This window comes from Rattus norvegicus, chromosome 2 (genome assembly GCF_021556685.1).
Source record: "Rattus norvegicus strain SHRSP/BbbUtx chromosome 2, alternate assembly SHRSP_T2T, whole genome shotgun sequence".
NCBI lineage: Eukaryota > Metazoa > Chordata > Mammalia > Rodentia > Muridae > Rattus > Rattus norvegicus.
The window spans coordinates 200,677,098-200,697,829 of record NC_141535.1 but is presented as its reverse complement, the minus strand read 5'-3'; the positions used below and the strand labels follow the sequence as shown (position 1 = coordinate 200,697,829).

The window sequence follows — 20,732 nt, the reverse complement described above, 5'->3', positions numbered from 1 at the left end:
TAGCCTAGCCTAGATTAAAGGAACTTCAGGCTGTTTGGAACCTTCAAGAACTTTGCTGGGATAATAAGGGACCTATCCTTACAGGCAGCAGCATCTTTTCTTTCAGTGATTACTATAAATATATTATTAATTCTAAAATGGGAGGTTTTTAAAGCAGTTTCTATATTTACATATTTCTCTGGATATTAGAAATATAGAGACATAAAATGATAACTAAATTGGATTACTGCCATAAGGAAGTGCACTGTAAATTATGTCACTTTTATTTATGACCTATATTCAGACTTATTTTTGCTCAAAAATAAATTTAATAAGTACACTGGCTATTTATTAAAAGTAAGGCATCATCAGTCCAAATGATTTTTGATTCAAGCTATATCTACTTCACAAAAATACTGAAAACACATGCAGGAAAATAGCTTTCGCATAAGTTTCTCCTTTGTTTCCTTTTAGAATAACATCTTTCAGCTTTGGTTCAAAGTAGATTTTATCCTCTTCATATTCTGTCCAGTGTTGCTTGTGGAAGATCTGAATTCCCCTAAGCAGACCCAGAGCTCTCTTAATGGGAAACATGCTGTCATCACCAAGGTTCCAGAAAACGTTCAGATCTCCAAGATTCTTTCAGATCTTCATCATCATATGTTACCTTTTCTCACATTAACCCATTTTTAAAGTCCACCCTGGCACAAGCTTGACACTAGTACAGCCTACCTGCCTGTTCTTTTCATTTAGAGCCTACAATATAACATGCTCTCAAGTATCTCACCTCAAATATTTACTGGCACATGTGGCACATGACCTATACATTACACACACACACACACACACACACACACACACATACACACACACACACGCACGCACGCACACACACCAATACCTTTCTTTGGATCTGTACCATATAAAACACACATGAATTATCCTTTGTTTCTAGTATTATAGTTCCAGTATAAAATTTGCTTCTTAGACCTGACAATATTTAAGACCCTGGTTATCTAAGGTAATGTCCACTGTTTAGGAGAAAAAAAAAACAAGCAAATAAAACAACAAGAACAGCAAACAACCCTTACTGTAACAGTGTGAACTGGAGAATCACCAGGCTTTAACAATTGGCGACTGTGTTACCAAATGTCTTTATATTTTTTTGATTTTATATTTTAGCTTTATTTCTACGAAGGGCCATTGCTGGTCTATTAGATGCTCTTGCTACAATTTATTTCACAGCATAGCCCATGGAAGAATATCCACAAGTCTTTGTAGATTCCATTATTCTCGTTTTCCGTATTTCCCTTAGGTGCCTATATTCACATTTTTGCTTGAGACAATAACCTTTCATAGTTTGCACCAACATTAGACATGGCAAGACATTTCACTAACACACTTAATTCTGACTCAAGAGATGTGAAATAGATAAGGAAGTACCTGTCAACGTAAATGGCCTTAATTTTTGAAGGATCAAGTATGCAAATATCCTAGCTTACAGCAGGAAATACCTAACAGGTGTCTGGGAAGGAGAAGTTAACAGGATTTTATTATTATCCTGTAAAGTAAAATAATTTTTAAAAGAAATAACCACAAATCCCTTACAGGGACTACATTTCTTAGGAAAATTGAGTCTTCCCTTCTTCTAGAGCATCAATTGCCAATACCAACTCAACTCGTGATGGGGCTTCATGAACCACTTCCACGTCAGTGCTGGGAGTTTGACATGACTAGATCTACTGCAGATCTGTGCAAGCAGTCTTATACCCATATACGTACACACAGCAACGAATGGACTCAACGTTTGTTTTATTAAGACAGTATTAAATTAAGATGGGAAAATAGAGGGCTGAGAAGAGAAGGAATTGGAAAAAAGCAAACAGGGATCTATTTCATCAAAACATTATATTCTTACATGAAATTCTCAAGGGGTATTTATAAAAACAGATATCTAAGGTGAAGGATTAGCAAACCCATCAACTTGAAATACATTAAGGGAATCTTTTGAAACAAGTGAACTGGTTAGAGGAACAATCCAATACTAACCCCGACTCCTGACTTGAATGACTGCGGTTGGTCATCAGGCTTGAGACTCTTTTCTATAGTTGGGGAAAGTTGCAGTTTGTAATAAGAAATGTGGCAAGGCTTATGTATTTTTCCAGATCAGAAGCAGGGATCTAACCTCATTAGTTCTGTTGTAAAGAATCAAGTCAGATCAAATTTTGATGGTTGTTTTCAGTATCTGATTTGGTGCAGCTTTGCTATCTACCATCTATCTACATTCTTTTACTCATTCAGAACCTTGCTATATGCAGGAGTATGAAGTCATACTGACATCACGTCCATCATCCAGTAGTCCTAAGAAGCACTGTCGGAGTATAAGTGAATAAGCAGGTAACAAGGTCAAAATTAAAACATAATTTAGACCATCGTTTTTTGTGTATTTGTTTGTTCATTTGTTTTTGTTTTGACCCAGGGATTCTCTATACAATGGTCTTGGAACTTTGTCTGTATGCCTTGCTGGAATCAACTCAGAGATCCACCTGCCTCTACCCCCTGAACGTTGAAATTAAAGGCGTGTGCTACTATCACCCAATCCATTTTCTAAAAAATATTAATACATCTTCCTTAATGATTTAGTTGAAATAAAATACACATAATGCAAGTAACCAACTTAACCACATTGAAATGCATAGCAGAGTTCTTTCCGTTCAAGACATCTATATGTTAAATCAGCATCACCACAGTTCATCTCAAAGGCTGTCCACTGTGGATAATGTGTATTAGCAACTCCTCACTCTCTATCACTGTCACTGTGCTTGGTTTTAATAAAATATCTCCTAGTTGGAAGCCCATACTGATTCCCACTTTCATCTGACGTATTACACTCAGAAATGTTGTGTCGAGTCCCTGGTACATGTAGCATATGTCGGAATTTCCAACCCTGTGGAAGACTGGTTTGTTTGTATCTAATATGCTTCCTTTTCCATTCTTTACTTCCTGAATACTGAGATTAATTTGAACTATTATTATTTAACCACTATTTCAAGTATTATAATAGTGTTACTAGGAACATGGATGCACATATATTACTTGAGATATTTCTTTCAAGTATTTTGAGAAAATGTGCAGAGGTGGAATATCTGGATCATATGGAATTGCTATTAAATTTTGAATGCCAAAATGTGTTTCAAAGTAGTCATGCCATTTTTCATTCCAATACTCAGAGGGGAAAGATTTCAACACCTTGACGTCATCATAAGCGTTGTCAGCTGGCACATTCTGGTTTTTTTTTAGTATAGACATCTGCAGGTTTATGAGCTGGCATTTTAGTTTCAATATAATCATCATTTCCTTAATAGTCAGTGGCATTAGTTATATTTTCATATCCTTATAGGCTGGTTATTTACCGTGGGAGAAAATCCATTTCAGTCTGATGCCTACTGCTAGGCAGGTTTTATTTGTTATTGCTGTTGTGATTTTAGTCATCTCTATATGTATTTGCTACACATATAATTTTCAGATATATAATTTGTAAATGCTTCCTATTATGCCATGGGTTGGAAGGTTTCCTCACTTAATTTAGTTATACCTATGGGTATATATTTTATAAAATTTTATGAAGTTACACACACACACACACACACACACACACACACACACACACACACACCTTGCCTTTGTTTTGTGACATAAGCACAAAACCATTGCCAAGCCTTAAGTCATGAGAACTTCACCTTATATTTTCTTCTAAGATTCTTGCGACTAGAATAATCTCAAGATTGCTTCTTCATTATTTAGGACATCGATATACTTTGAATGATTTTATTTATGTTCCATTTTAGATATGCTTTTGCAGATTTTAGGTTAGAATCTATTCAGGAAATTGGATGCTTTTCCGTTTTCTTCATATATTATTTTCTTGAGTTTCTCCAGCCTTGCCTTCCTTTTTTAAACATTTTAATATTACATTTTACGACCTTTGACTGGGAGATCACCCAGCACCTATTTTGCAGTGACTGTTTCTTATTGGTTTATTATTTACCTTTTTGAGTAAACCATATATATCTTATTCATATTTATTTGTTTCTTCCTTTCTTTTCCCATTTACTTTTTCAATCAAAGATTCTTACGGTGTTACCTATATACCCTCATTCAGCCTATAGAGTGCTGGAGTAACAGGTAGGTATCATCATATCTATTTCTTAAATTTTTCTTCTGTGTTTTCTGTGATTTATTTCGTTAAAAATAGCCATTTAATTCAAATAGAATAACTCTGGCTATCACACCACCTCCTGAAATTTTGATGTGTTTCTTACTGTTTATAGTTTGTGATACCTCTATCCAGAGGCACAAGATCATTATAAAACACAAATCTAAACTCTTCTTAGATTTCTTCCTTTACATGGGTGTGTGTAGTGCTTTCTACATTTTTTGTATGTGCAACATCTGAGTATCCTGTACTTTTCATATATGTCTCCAAAGAGAGAAAAGAAAAATGAGGCAAGGGGAAGACATATACCATTCATGTCCTACTGAACATTGTTTAGGTCACTGTGGTAGGGCAGAGCTCACCTCAACATCAGGAGGAAAAACAGAGCAGTTTGTCTCTTGGCAACCTCTGTGAAAAAGAAGCACTGAACATCAGGAAGTGAACAATGACACATTTGAGGATACGGGCATGGATACGGGCATCCCTTCCTGGCTGCTATAGGCAGGCTTATTCAGTATGACTTATACAGCAGTTACCACAAACCTGGTTCAAATGGTCTTAAAGTTGTTTTATTCACTATCTGAGGATTCCAACCTTTGAAAGACCCCAGACTTATGTAACAGTGATGTTACTTACATATAGTCCTAGAAGGTAGTTGTGATTGAGGTGACAATGACAGTCCTTTCCCATCTTCTTTCTAGAATTCTACCCCAAATCATGTTTCATTTAGACATTTAAAGGCATCTAAATATATGAAAAATGAAAAATGAAAAGAAATTGCCATTTCCAAGGGAGAAGAAATTAAAAGTCATTTAGCGTGGTAAAAATAGTACATAGAAACTGCATTATTGTTCATAATCTTAATACTTGTTGGAATATTTTACTTAATTTTGCCATCCATGTTAGTGAAGTGAGGTGAATGCTATTTTTAACACCAATTTCCCTTTGTGCTTAATTAAAAATAATAATGACATAATCATTCCGCTATGCAACTTCAACTCCTAGCTTTTATTATTCATTGTTATAAACATACTTAAAAGTGGAAATGCACATTTTTAAGTTCACTGAAGCACATTCTTTAGACGGTAAGACACACTGTTTTCTCTCCTATATCTGTCCCTCTATTTCATGCCTGTGCCTCAAATACTGGAAATGTGCAGCTGGAAATTAGAAAGCTAAAAATAGATGTCATGTATAGGGACAGAGGAACAATGAGAATCAGTTCTGGACAGGAACACTTTGGGGAGTTGAGCCATTCTTTTGACTCTACATTCCCTGACCATGAAGTTATTTCAAATACGAGGAAAAAAGCCACCAAAATAAAACCTCTCATGTTTAATTCCCTATTCTCAGCCAAGCCAAATCTTAATTGATGCAATGTCTCACTTAATACTTAGCCACCAGTTAGCTCATAGTTGGAAATCACTGAATCATATCATTAGTTTTAGTTTACCTATAGAAATTGATTCTGCTCATTGAATTGGACTGAACCAAACCTGATTTAACTTAACACTCTTTCAGTCAGTCTAATTTCATGTGAAGTACATCCTCTCCATTTTAGGCAATCTAAATATTTAGTTTCACTTATGAGTACGTTTAAGGGGAAAATCATTTAAAAGCTTTTGTATTTAATGGCACAAAGAGATATCAATCACTTTTAAAAGACGTGGAGGCTGCGGTTTTAAATCAGGACAACAATGGCATTCCAGGAACAATGGACAATCCTCAGAAGGATTAGGATTTGGGTTCTAATTTGAAAACAGGGTTTATGTTCGGATTAAAATTTGAAGCCAGTTTTCCTCTATGGATTTAGAAAAAGCTTTTGAATAATCACTCATACTGAAGAGTGGCTAGAGTCTGTGTGGATGGATATATATATATATATATTCAGATAAATACAAACTGCTTTTGAGAAGGCACATTATTTAGGATTCAGTGCATAGTAGTATGTCTTTAGCTGAGATTGTCTGAGCAGATCAGCCTTCTTTTATGCGTTACCCTCTTACTAAGTTGACCTCCATTCCTTGGTTAATGGCTAGTTTGGCCACTCTGCAACAGGCCCCTGAGGTAGAAACTCTCTCACCAGGTACAGTGCCTTCCTGTGGGCAGCATCCCCTTCCTGCTTCTGTTCTACCACATGGCTGAACAAGCCCACAGCTTTGGGTTCTTGACCATCAAGAACTTGTGCAGAGAAGATGAGTTCCTTAGCAGGGAACATCCATCCAGATGATGTGTGGCAATCTCCGTGATCCTCTTACACCATGAATAGTAGCCAACTTCGTTTCAACCAGGTCCATTTTTTGCAGAAGCTGCTAATCTGATATCACACCCTAAAGCCAGCTCCAGAATCCCTCTTATAGCAAAGCCTTCTTGACTGTGATCTTCGACAAAGAGAGGTTAGCAATGTCATTGATCACTAATCATATCCTGGAGACAAAGGAACCGACTTCACTGAAATGCATTTGGCTCTTTTCCTAAGGTAAGCACCAGTACAGAATATCCCATGGACTTCAGTTCTGATCATAGTGGTCCAAAATTTCTTATCCTATTTTAATTCATCCACAGCCTTTGATAACATTCTGAGATGATTTTTACTGAGTAAAAAAATTCCCATAAGCTCTGTTAATTCCAAGTACCACATTTCTTCAGCTCTCTTCCTCCAGGTCCCGCCCCCACCTGGGCTTCACCTCAGAGCTCTAGCCCTTCCTCTGAGAAATTACTTTTTAAACCTATATGTTAAATGTGTTTGTGTGGATGTGTAAACATGAAAAGCTAGAGCATCGAATAACTGAACACTGGGAAAAAACAAGAAACATTTGAAATGCTTTAGAATACAACTATACAATGCTGACTTAGGTATTACTAATATTCAGTTGGTACTTTAACATTTAATGGAGTGAGGATGGAGAGAGTGGGATGCATAAAGACAAATGAGGAAAGAAAGATGGTTTTATCTTTAAAGCTTTACTGGGTTGATGATTAGTACTCACTTTCCTGAATGTCTCAGTCCCGCATTAGGTAGGAGTTTCAAATATATGTAACTGTCTAGGACCCTTCACTCAGTTCCAGACCTATATTTCCCTCCTGAGTATCATAGGTCAAAAACACTTTGGAAGGTATTTAATGGTCAGAATTACATCAAGTTTGACATCAGAAACAACTGTGATCTTGGCAGGCCAGTTATGGAAGCCATCACTCACAGAAATTTAGTTTGTCTCCAAATTAATAGTTGAAGATACCAAATATTTATCATTTTACCACACGAGTTAGGTTCCAACTTCTGAAAGTGACAAATGCATATGGCACAAAATCCTACAGGGTAACCAGGGGTCAGAATCTTCTATGTCAAGGGTACACATGCTTGAGTATACCCAAGAAAGTTCTTTTTATTCCTTGTATCAAAAATAAAGAGAATTATCTCGTATATTATATCCTGATTACAGATCCATTCTCTCTAGTTCCCCCAGTTCCTTCTCACTTCCATTCCCAATCTGATGCACTCCATCTTTGTCTATTATTATAAAAGAAAAGGATTCTAGGAGATAACAACAGTATACAACAAAACAAAAACCAACCAACCACAAAACAAAACAAAAACAAACAAAAATCCCTCCAAACCCAAAATCCCTACATACTGAAGTTGGACAAACCATCAGGAGAAAAAGAGCCCAAGAATCAATGACCCTCTCATTCACACACTTAGGAGTTTCATAAAACTGGAAACCATAGTTTATGTTATTGGTTCAGTCTCTGAAATTATGAGCTTGCGTGGTTGATCTAGAGAGCTTTGTTCTCCTGGTGTCATCTGTCCCCTCTGTCTGCCTGACTCCTCTTCCACTGGGTCTAGGGGAAGGATTTGATATAATGAATACATATTGTTTAGAACTGTGTGTTTAATCTCTCTCTCTCTCTCTCTCTCTCTCTCTCTCTCTCTCTCTCTCTCTTTCTCTTCCCACCCTCCCCATATTATCTGGCTCTCTATCCCTGAATTCACTGAATTTGTTTGCTGCAGGAAGAAGTCTCTCTAATGATAGCTGAAATAGGCACAGATCTATGAGCATAATTAGGGGTCATTTGATAGTTATTTCTTTTTTCTTTTTCTTTCTATTTTAGACAAGTAGTATTTGCCTTATCCTAGTTTTCTGGGCACTCTAGACTCATGTTCTTGCTTACCCAAGTACTTTCAGATATGCTATTCATCTCCTGGAGTGGACCTTAATTAATATCAGACATTGTTTGGTAACCTATAAAAGTTTGTGCTGCAATAGCCAATTGTGCCACAATTTTTCAGGCAGAAAAACATTGCAGACCAAAAATTTTGTAGCTTGTTTCTCTTTTAGTAGCCTGCAGAGTACCTTCCTATACCAAAGACACTAGAACATAAACCCAGAAGATTCTTATTAGAATGTCTTAGCAAAGACCAGATAATTAGTATTATCTCCCAATGACAAATAGTGTTGAGTCACATTTGGAACTACTAATGCAAACCAGAAAGAGAAACTTTTCCCACATAATAAAGGTGAATCCATTAGAAAGATGCTGGCCAATGTTATATACCCATTGAATGCTTAGAAGTGACAAAGATCCTGATGGAATCCGACTTTAACTCATATGGATTCATAATTCTATGTATCTTACAAACTGTTTTCCAACATGTACTTCTAACCTTCACTACATTTCTCTACTGGTAATGAGAAAACTGTGGTAGGAATGGGATATATTATGTTATTAATAAATATGTTTTGCATGTACTCATAATTATAGGTGTAACAAAGCCATAACTATATACATTCAAATAAGTGTGCATGAACATATTTCCACATGTTTATCAAATCAGCACCTCAGCTATGGAAATCCTTAATCAATGGGACACATTAAGGGGCTCTCTTTCGCGATGGAGAAAACAACACATTGAAGACACATTAAATTTGGCAATAAGGAACAAGAGGAATGGGCCATCTAGACCTCAGATTAACAGATAGAAAGCAGGGCCTTATGAGTGGAAACAGCAATACAAAGCAGCAAGTGTTCCTGGACCAGATGAATATAATCAGTAGAGATAGCTCAAAATGGCATGATGGGTGAGCAGAAAGGAAGAGAATATGCGATTCATAAAACCACAGTTGGAGTGGATGAGATGGGAAAGGTAGACAAAGGCTCCGGGTTACAGTCTCCTAAAAAGGTAGGGCTGTTAGCTCTACAATCCTAAATGGACACCAAGTCGTTACCTTGTACATATCCAGTGAGGTTGAAGCAGGGCTAGGCTGTCAGCATGAAGATAAGTGATGACTTCTCTAAGTACCACAGAGGATGACTCCAAAGCTTGAGACATTAACAGAACTCAGGAGTACCTGTGGGTAGAGATGAAATGGTAAACTTCATCATGACTATGACATGTGTCGCTCAGTATAAATTTACTGCCGTATTAGTGATACATGTGCGAAATTAATACGTGATAATTTTCTGTATATCAATGCTTAATAAAAATGATTTCTTTCATTTCTCCTTGCTTTGTACATAACGGTAACATAAATTCAAAATATTACAACTGTCCAAAGCTACTTCCTTATAAGGAAAAATGATTGTTCACTCTGCTTGTGCTTGCACGTGCCTTACTGAGTACTAATAAAAAACTTGTTTGATAAGAGTCATGCAGGACATGTTGATGAAGTGAATCTTTAGAAATACAAAAAGCCCAGTAAGACTAAGCATGCTCCCTTCAGAGTCCTGTAGGTCAGATATTCTGTTATATTTTCCTTCTATTCAGCAAGAAAGACAGAGCTTCCTCCAATTCTCACAGTTTGCCTTGAGCTTAGAGACAATCTTTAAGCACTGAACACTAATGTTAAAACACATGAGTAATTACAACAACATGTTTCCTAAGATAAGATGTTGTTCCTATGTGGCTACTATTATGAATGGTGTGACATCACCAATGAATTACTCTATTTTCTATCTTCTTTATCATTTAGAAAAGTTAAACAACTCAAACACACACTCCAAAAGCCTCTGGAAGTGATCCAGAATATCTTCCGGTTGCTGTTATTATGATTTTTTAATTTTAGTTTCCTTGGGTTTAGTTGTTGTTGATGGTATGGTGTTGTTTGGCTTTTTAATAAAAGTCACAATGCTGAATTTAACAAACTATGGCCTACTTTATTCAGAGACCCTGATCATCCAAGTCGTGTGGCCTTAGACAACTTTATTTTCCAGTGACTATTTTGTCATCTCTAAGATGAAGATTTTGGAGCTAAGGAGATGGCTAAAAGAGCAATAAAACCTGTCTCAGCTCAGGACCCACATCAAGTAGCAAAGAGTCAACTCCACAAAGCTATCATCTGACCTTACACTGACATCACGGTACTGTGGGGCAAGTCGACGATGCTACTAGGCAGAGAACTGGTAAATTTGATTCGTATCAAACCCAGGGGATTTCAGAATTGAAAATGGCAGGCATGGAGCCAGTTCCCTGCAAACTACCTAATCTGAACATATAACCACGACGCCTCACTGATAGGACCATGACAGTCACATAGCATAAAAACATGGAATTCTCCATGCTAATGCAGTATTTATATAGGCCCTTGAGTGTTTAGACAATGAGCTTCCCAGTCTGGGCATTCCCTCCCAAAACAGGTATTTAATCCCTGTCTTACCCTGAGTAAGGTATATGCATTCACATTCACCACCAAATAAAACAGTTTTGATGAGCAAGGATCTTCTTCAGCAAGGATGGGAGAGTGGGGGAAAGGCCTTGGTCATAAAGAGCTCTCTTCTAGCCTCTATGTATTCTCTGCATTCACTAGGAATCAAACTGGTTCTGTCCCCTATCTCTGACTCTCCAATTCCCTTCCTGTCTTGTGAGTAGATTCCCTGAAGGGAAGCTCAGAGAAGCAACTCCTCTCTCCTCTCTCTCTCTCTCTCTCTCTCTCTCTCTCTCTCTCTCTCTCTCTCTCTCACACACACACACACACACACACACACACACACACACACACACCCCTTCCCATCTCTGAGAAGTAACCCAGTGATGTCTGGGCACACAGGAGACTGAGAAACACAGCATCTGCTTCAGACTCTGCTGTTTCTCACAGGAGAGGCAAGGACTAGGATTCCCCATTACTGTGTTCTTCCTCCACTGAGAGCTTGACAGTCAGTGACAATTGGGCACCCAAGCAGGAAGGCAGAGACACAGCCATTAATGGTATGGCAAACACATGCCGATATTCACACAAACCTTGCACATACAATAACTTGAACTTTTTAAAAGTTAAAATGATGTTACTAACAATCAATTGGATAAGAATCTAAATACTTATGAAGTGATATAACTGTGCTTGAAATTATGTTATATAAATAATAAAATAAAGTGTTACCTGGGTCAAGTGTTGCTATATGTATTCAATGAAATGTGCTTTCTGAATTTTTCTACATAATCTTATTGAAATAACACATTATTCCAGTTATAGTGTTGTATTTACTTCTTAGGTATTGAAAAATTATAATACTTTGGTATTCTACAAGGAAAAATAGCATTGGTAAACTTTTAGTACCATACCAATGTCAGGATTAGTTTCTCTATGTATACCTGGGAGTCACAATATAGCTTATTTCATATTTTTGAATACTAACCACCAAATTTGGCTCTAACTATTTTTCTAACTGGAATTCAGATGGAAACTCATAAGAAAATAATTGACTCATGGTCACATAGTTTCAAATACAGGAGTTTTCTAACTTTAAATTAAGAAACATTTAGATTTACAGACTACAAAATCATTATAGAGAAGCCATGCTTGTTTCATCCATATCTGCATGCTAGATGCACCCTTTTACACTTTATTGTGCTAGTTAGAAATTGGTCCTTTGAAGTGCCACATATAATATCAAAATAATAATTAAAATATTATTTATCAAGAGTTTTTCATCTCTGATTTCTACTTCAAAATCACACCTGAGCACCTGAACAATGAGTGCTGGGCACATATTTAGAGAACTTCTAAATTCTACTAAAGCTTCTTTTGCAACTGCAGAGGAAAAATGAAATGTAATTTTGTAATCATGTGAGTAGTACTGGAATCAGTTTGGAAATTGAGATATAGAATAGCTTTTTTTATAGTCTCCAAAAGGCACATAGAGAAAACAAAAGGGAAGTGTGAAGCAATGAAGAATAAATAGTAAATACATACATATATACATACATGCATACATACATACATACATCATAAATAAATTTAAGAATATATACCATGGCACACACACTTGTAACCCTGGTACATAGAAGCTGGAAGCAAGAGTGAAATGAAAGTTCATCTCTACACAGAGTTTATCATCAGAGGAAAAACAAAAACAAAAAACAAAAAAAAAAACCAGTAAAAACAAACAAACATACAAAAATCCCCACAGAGACAATGAAGACAACTTAAGGACATTAATACTTGTTGGGCATGAAATATCTCTCCTATGATGGTCGTCAAGATTAAATCATTCATTGGTTGGCCACTCTTACAATTCTGTACCTTCATTACTCTAGCATATCTTGTGGGCAGGAAAAGTATAGGTTCCCACTATTGAAAGCCTTGCCTGGTTACAAAAGATGGCCAGATTGGGCTCTGTGTCCTCCTTAGTAGAAGTCTTTGAGGGGTTGGGGATTTAGCTCAGTGGTAGAGCGCTTGCCTAGGAAGCGCAAGGCCCTGGGTTCGATCCCCAGCTCCGAAAAAAAGAACAAAAAAAAAAAAAAAAAAGAAGTCTTTGATATGGTCAGCCTTGTATATTCCAGCTAGTATTAGTGCACACTGTCCCCAATTGTACTCCCAATACTATCTTGCTTCATTCTTTCCCCTCCCCTCCGCTGATCCCTCCTGTTTTTATCCTCACACATTCTCAGTGCAATTATGAACTCTATTCTAATTTTTCTTCCCATGAATATCCATGAGACCCTCTAGCTTTCCTTCTCACACACACCCTCTGTGTCTATATACTGCAGCAGTTTTTATTCTTTCCCTAATAGCCTTTGTCCACTACAAGTGAGTACGTATCATGTATGTCTTTCTGGATTGACTCACTCAAGAAGATTTTTTTTCTTCTACATTTGTCCATTTGCCGCAAATATCATCAACAAGATTATATATATATATATATATGTATATATATATATATATATATATGAGAAATACTCCACTGTGTATATACCACCTTTTATTTACCCATTCTTCTCTTGAGAAACATCTATGTTGTTTCTAGTTTCTTGGCCTTATGAATAAAGTTTCTGTAAATAGTTGAGCAAGTGTCCTTGTTTTAGGATGGAGTCCCTTTTGCATATATGCCCAAGAAAAGTATAGCTGAGTCTTGGGGTAGATTAAATGCAAGTTTTCTGAAATACCAATGTGCACTCCCCCCAGCAATGGATGTGTGTTCAAGGAGCTCTACATCCTCACCAGCATGAGTTATCACTGGTCGTTTTGATCTTAGATATTCTGATGATGCCAAGTAGTCTTAGTTTCTGTTGCTTAGGTTCCTGTGCTTGCCTCTTGCCATCTGGTTTTCTCTGGTGTTAGCTGGTCTTGCTGTCTCTGACTGGGGCTTGACCCTCCTGTAAGCCTGTGTCAGCACTCCTGGAGACTGACTTTCTCCCAGTTGAGTCTGGGTATAGAGAGCTGTGTCACAGGGTCAGCTGTGGATGCAGGTGGAAAACAGAAGGATCCTGTCCCAGGCTCCTCCTAGATTCCTGTGTCCAGAGGAATTTCTTGGGCCAGAAATTTGCGCAGAAGTCGTGGTCTCCACTGAGCTCTCAGGATTGTCCATACTTGACTCAGGAGACTCCACCTTTCTCCCCCACTGGATTTGGGTACAGAGAACTGTGGGACTGGTCAGCTCTGGACACAGGAGGAAACCAGAAGGATCATGTCCCACATGGCTCCTGGGTTCCTGTGTCCTGAGGGCTCCAAGCCGGTCCCTTGGAGCAGAAGTTGTTGTCTTCTCTGTTCTCAGATGTGTCAGAGCTCCTGGAGACTGGTTTTCAGCTCTGTGTACAGTCGGAGACTGGAAGGATCTTCTCCCTAACTGTTCCTAGGTTCCTGTGTCCAGAGGGCTCCAGACAGGTTCCTTTTGAGGCAGGAATGTAAGCAGAAATGGTAATCTCCCCTGAGCTCTTAGGATTGTTCGCACTTCTGAGAGTCCAGCTCTCTCCTTCCAGGGATTTGGGTACAGAGAGTATATTCTGACAAGTATAAGATGAAATCTTGAAATAGTTTTGATTTACACTTCCCTGATGACTAGGGATAATGAACGTTTCTTGACCATGCAAGAGTCTTCTATTGTGAATCCTCTATTTAGATCTGCACCTCATATTTTAATTGGATTATACGATATGCTCATACCTAATTTCTGAAGTTCATTATATATTTTGGCAATTAGCCTTTTGTTGAATATGGAGTTGATAAAAACCTTTTTCCTTTCTTTAGGCTTTTGTCCTATTGGTGCTGGATAACCCAGAGCCCTGATAAATCAAGCATGACCAGCAGACAAAATACCAATGAACGATTCTTATAATATTTGTAATAGCAACTTTTATTCACTTGGAGGTTTACTGAGCAGTATGGTCACCCTTTCTATCTCTGAGTTCTTGCTGCCTGGTTCCACTCAGCTGTTACAACAAAATCTCTACTCCAAACTACTTTATTCAAATTGGCTTCTCTCAGCAACTGACTGAATTAGTCTGTTCTGCCTCAAACTAACTCTAGAAATTTGTTCTAAACTTCTGGCTTCTTCTCACTTTCTAGCTAATTCTGTCTTCACCCGTAGCCTGTCTCCGTAAAACTGTCCCATGAAACTCTCTCTCTCTCTCTCTCTCTCTCTCTCTCTCTCTCTCTCTCTCTCTCTCTCTCTCTCTCTCCTTTTTCTGAACTGTTCTCTTAACTAGACTCTCTTTTCTTCCATATCTGTTATAGCAGGAGTTGGGCATTTCCTATATCAGACTCATTCTATCAAATCTTTCTCTGATTCATCAATTTGTCTGTCCTTCAATTAGACATCATGTTTAAACATGGCTGCTTCCTTCTACAAATTAACTTTACCTTCATTGTTTTCTACTAACAGTATCTGCTATGAGTAGGTCTATATTCCAGATAGAGGGAATAGAGGCATGCCATTCCAGTAACACCACATAGACATAAAAGGTTTTAGGATGTCATCCCTTGCCAGATCAGTCATGTTGCCATTTTAAAATTCATCTATGGATATGCTGCTATGCTTATAGATTCCTATCTAGCCCAACTGTCATCAGAAAACCTTTATTCAGCAACTGATGAAACTAGATGAAGGGACCCACAGTCAAACATCAGAAAGAACTTGGTAAACTTTGTGAAAGAGGGGAAAGGGGATTGTAGCAGCTGGAAGGCCTATAGAATCAACTAAGTAATTTGCACAGGGACTCACAGAACTGAATTGGTAATTACAGAACCTGCATCCTTTTTAGATCCTCCTTGTTATGGTTATATAGTTTGTTGCTCTCTTGGGACTCATAGCAATGTCACTGATTATTTTGTCTGCTCTTGGCAGATGCTTTCTCCTACTGTGTTGCCTAGTTTTGCTTTGATATGAGAATTTGTATCTAGTTTTATTGCATCTTGGTAATTCTAAGTTGATATCCCTATGAGGTCTGCTCTTTTCTGAAGGGAATCTGAGGAGGAGTGGTTCTGGGGAAGAGGGCAGAAAGGGTTGGGACTGGGAAAAGTGGAAGGAGGGGAAACTGAAGTCAGAATATAAGATATGAGAGAAGAAAAATATTTAAAAACAAGCAACAATAATTCATTGTTGAGAAATATATAAAATTAATAAAAATAACAATTTATCTTTATTCCATACATTCTACTAAATTTGGAATTAACTAAAACCTAAGCAGTTGGGTATACCTATGAATCTTTTTTGTCTAATTAAATCATTTAAAGTGGGAAGACCTATCTTTATCAGGGATCTTTTGAGGTAGGAATATCTACTTTTAATCTAGACAACACCTGGTAGCAGCATATAGAAAGAACATGGAATAAACAAAGCATTTGCTCTTCACCTACCTGCTCTCACCCACACTGGCATTTATTTTTCTTTCCCTGTCATTAGATCCTACTGTTCTCCGATCTGAAGTATAACGAAGACCAGCAGAGACATCCAACCTAGTAGACTGAACAACAACGGGATACTTGGACCTTCCATTGGTACACAGCCACAATTAAATGGGCAGGTCGATAGATGACAGATAGACAGACAGACAGACAGACAGACAGACAGACAGACAGAAAGGTGCCCTGACTAATGCGCAGATCAATTTTGAATCTTCATTGGCATTACAGACTTGCTTCAATTTTTGAATAGATGGAGACTTTGGAAAATGCAGTGATGACTCCCCCTCCCCACAACCCCCAAGCTTTGAAGAAATAAAGAGTTAACAACTATGATCATGTCAAGTATGGGTTGCAAGGAAATCATTCTCTGAAAATTGACAAGGGGGTCTGTTAGGACATCTTGTTACAGTTAACATATGGCTGTTAAATATAATATTGTGAGGGTCACAAAAATGATACATCTGTTACACATAATCTCTCACCATTTTCTGATTTAATCTATTTTGATATAAGGCCAATTTTCAGGAAAAAACTCTTTATATTAATGTTATAAAGGTCATTCTTAAAACTAATTATAAAGTGCCTTAACACAGAAGTAACAAAGTAGTAATGTACAACAAATTGCCTAAAATTATTTTGAAATGTAATTTCACCCCAGAACACTGAAATGAGGAAAGTTTCACTAATGAATAGAACAAATATTGTTCTTCACAACAGAACAAAAGGCCACACTAAAGAAAATGAACTTTGGCCTATTGGTTCTACGAACAGGCACAGAAGTTTTAATAGAACATGCTTCCTGTTCATGAGATCATAAAATGCATATCAACCTTTTCAGTTTCTAAATATAGAAAAACAGTTAGAAAATAATAAAAGACAATGGTATTTATGACAGAGGATAGATTTAGGAAACTGATGAGAAGAAAATAATTAAAGCAATTCAAGTGCAGAATGGGGGAGGGTCTTTCTCTGAATTTTATCAAATATATTTAGATTTCAGTCGCTGAATAGATAATTATAATTTCTTCACAGCTGGGTAGGTTGACAGCAAGTTGGAATAGTTAACATAAGTCTAACTCTGGTTAGAGCAACTTCAGGCATCACAGTGCCACAGCGCACTCATAACTACATTTCTCTGAAAATAGATAAAATTAAAATGTTTAGGGAATTGTGAAAATAAAGCATAGATGAATTCTGCTCAAATAAATGTTATAAGATTTCAAGTGAAACAGAATAAAGCATTCCCGTGAGCAACGGAATCTGCTGGGTGTTTTAGCCACCACCATCTTGTAGCCTTCTGTCCAAGTAACTTACTTTTGTGTCTTTTTATAACTTATTTTATTTTGTTTCGGGGTGTGTGTGTGTGTGTGTGTGTGTGTGTGTGTGTGTGTGTGCGCACGTGCTTGCGTGCATAGAGACTCAAAGCCACCTTCTCATACTTTGAAGATGCAAGTTTCTATTAGAAAATATAAAGTCTGCATTCTTTGGCTCAAGTTTTAAAGGATCACTCAATGACTGTAAGAAGAATTTGGAACAAAATTGAATCTCTCATCCATGTCTCTCAGTTATTGCCGCAAAAGAGACAAAATAGATGACTCCTGAAAATATTTTCAAAATAATTTACTAGGTGAGATTATTGCATAGTGTGCGTTCCTTGTATCCACCTTTTTTTTCCCTCATACAATTCTCAGAGTCATCACCCTCTTCCACAAACTTGTGACCATGTCTTTGTGTTGTCTTATTATTCTTAGATGTGTGGTCTTCTACTAGAGTGTGGCGGACTTACCAAGATCTCTAGTGAGAACTGGCTTTCACTGTTTCAGCAGTTCTCAATTATTAATCGTTTCTTGGAGAGTAGTAGAGTTCCTTGCCCATTCCCCTATCCATTCTGAGATTCTGCCTGTCCTCAGCCTGTACAAGGTTTGTGCATATTCTCACAATTGCTGTGAATACACATCTGCAGAGGAAATGATGTGTCTAAAAAATACTTTTTTTGTCTTCCTTCTATCTCTTCTACTCTTCCTGTCACCTCTTTTACATGTTTACCCCAGTCAGAATAAGCTGGGGTAAGAACTAAAACTGTAACAAATGATTGTATGGATGTGGGGAAAAGGAAATACTTTTTCACTGCTCTTGGTATTTCAAACTGTTACAGTGAAATAAATGAGGACATTCCACACAGAGTTATGAATAAATCTACCAAAGGATCCAGCTATACATCTCTTGAACATATATCCAAATGAAAATTGTTTTGTATATTTTAGTAGTGTACTGAATCTTGTAAATATTCTTCTAAACATTGTAGGTGATTGGTCGAGATGCTCAATGGAGTAAACATCACTTCGATTTTGTTGCCTTTATAATTGTTCTTGCTCAATTGGTTTTCCATGATCAGTTTTACTATGAGAGAGAAGCATCATCTGTTAAAGAAGCACTATTGCATTTGCTGAAAGTGTCAAATTCATCATATCATGTCCTTTCTGTGAGAGCTCAGGGGAAGAACTTCTTTAACACAATAATATCAAAAAATAGGTTGCAGGCCTTGTGATGAATTTTAATAAGTTTATAAGCAAGATTGCCTACTCTACTTTGACCAAATAAAAATTTGAAATTAAAATTTGGCTTATGTTTCTATTACAGACAAATAAGTAGTATGTTTGCATGCTAAACATCCATCTTAAAACCTGAACATTGTGTATCCTTTCATTTTTATCTCATCAGAACTGCTTTCTATTCTCATATTTTTCATGATAGTTATCTTATATGATATTTAAATTCTTGATAGTGATAGAATATTAATAACATACTAATGTATGTACGTCCCCTCACTCTGTTACAGTTTAAACATTACCATCTCTCTTCTCCATCTAAACCTCTGAGTGTTTTAGTAACAACGGCATAGAATATTGCAACAATTATTTTCTGAGCTATCCTTCACTCATATTACTTCCAATTTTTAATTTTAATATTCTGTTTATTTAACCTAGTTCAAATGTTTTAATAATAGTAAATTCATATTTAAAGAAATAGGAGACTTGCTTTTCAATGAGTCATTTTTTCCAAACTATATGTAAGTTTTTAGATGAAGAATATGATTTCTTAACCAGTAAAACTTCTATGACCACTGCTATTATATTTTAGGAAAGAATACATTGTTTCTAACATAATTATTGGAACTTGAAATTTAGATTTAGCTTAAGTTCCTAATATACACAAAATAAATGTTATGTTGCATGCTATATATTCATGATAAGGGCTGAATCTATTGTTTATTTTTATTTCTTCACTTTTTATTTCATTCAAAACAAGAACACATTGTTTCTAGCATAATGGCTATGTTATCTTTGGCAAATTGTAGTGGTTATGATTAGTTATTTTCAATAAGGTAATTTATTGACTTTATTCATTTACTTTCATAGTATTTAAAAATTTTAAAACAAGTCATCTTTGAAGAACAGATATAGTAACTAAAGTAGTACTTCTAAATTTTCTCACTATAATAATGTAGCTCCATGTAATATTTGTACTTATTTTTACTATTAATGGCAACAAAATAGTTACATGTGTTGTTATTGCTGTGCATCACATTGTATTTTAATTGCTTTTTAAATCTTCACACGTGTTCTGTGGGGTATGTACATTTACCTTCATTATATAGCCCAGAACACTGCCAATGTTTGCAAGTGGGAAGTTAGCCGTTCTATCTGAATAAACAGATGGCATAGATAGGCTTGAACTTCAGCACCAACATTCATCACCTCGAGGTCCGTTTTTAGAGCCTTTATTATGTACTTCTGTATAATTGTCCAAATTAAATAAATTGCATCTTCTCTGTTTTCACTGTCTTTCATCTTCTTCTCTCTGCCTCTGTATGGTTTCCTTCTTCTAGATTGCCCATGTAGTTTAAAATACTTATAGGATATTCTTGGATCAATGATATTTTATGCTCTCTGATGTAGTCATTGATATAACTCAAAGTGCCATCTTTCTTTGGCCTCAGTGCTTGACATTATTGTTATGCATCTACCAGGGTTCAACATCTATAATTTTTATTTGATTTTTAAGAAATATTTATTTCTTTATTTATCTATTTATTTATTTATTATGTATACACTGTTCTACCTGCATGTATGCCTGCAGGCCAGAAAGGGCACCATATCTCATTGTAGGTAGTTATGAGCCACCATATGGTTGCTCGGAATTAAACTCAGTACCTTTGGAAGAGCAGCTAATCCTGCTAACCTGTGAGTCATCTTATTAGATTTTTTTTAAAGCACCGTTTTAAGAAATTATTTTCTGAAAATGAGGTTTCCATTTTATTCTTTGAAATGAGAAAGAAACTAATATTTAATTTCCAAACAGTTAAAGATGATATATATTATGGGTTCTTCAATAAGTACACATTAATACAGAAGCAT

The 20,732-nt window shown here is 36.5% G+C and overlaps 1 pseudogene; it reads right to left on the bottom strand.

Annotated features, from left to right (window-relative positions):
- Nucleotides 1-6,120: 6,120 nt before the first annotated feature.
- On the bottom strand, nt 6,121-6,663 carry Auh-ps1 (AU RNA binding methylglutaconyl-CoA hydratase, pseudogene 1; annotated as a pseudogene).
- Between the last annotated feature and the right edge of the window lie 14,069 nt (nt 6,664-20,732).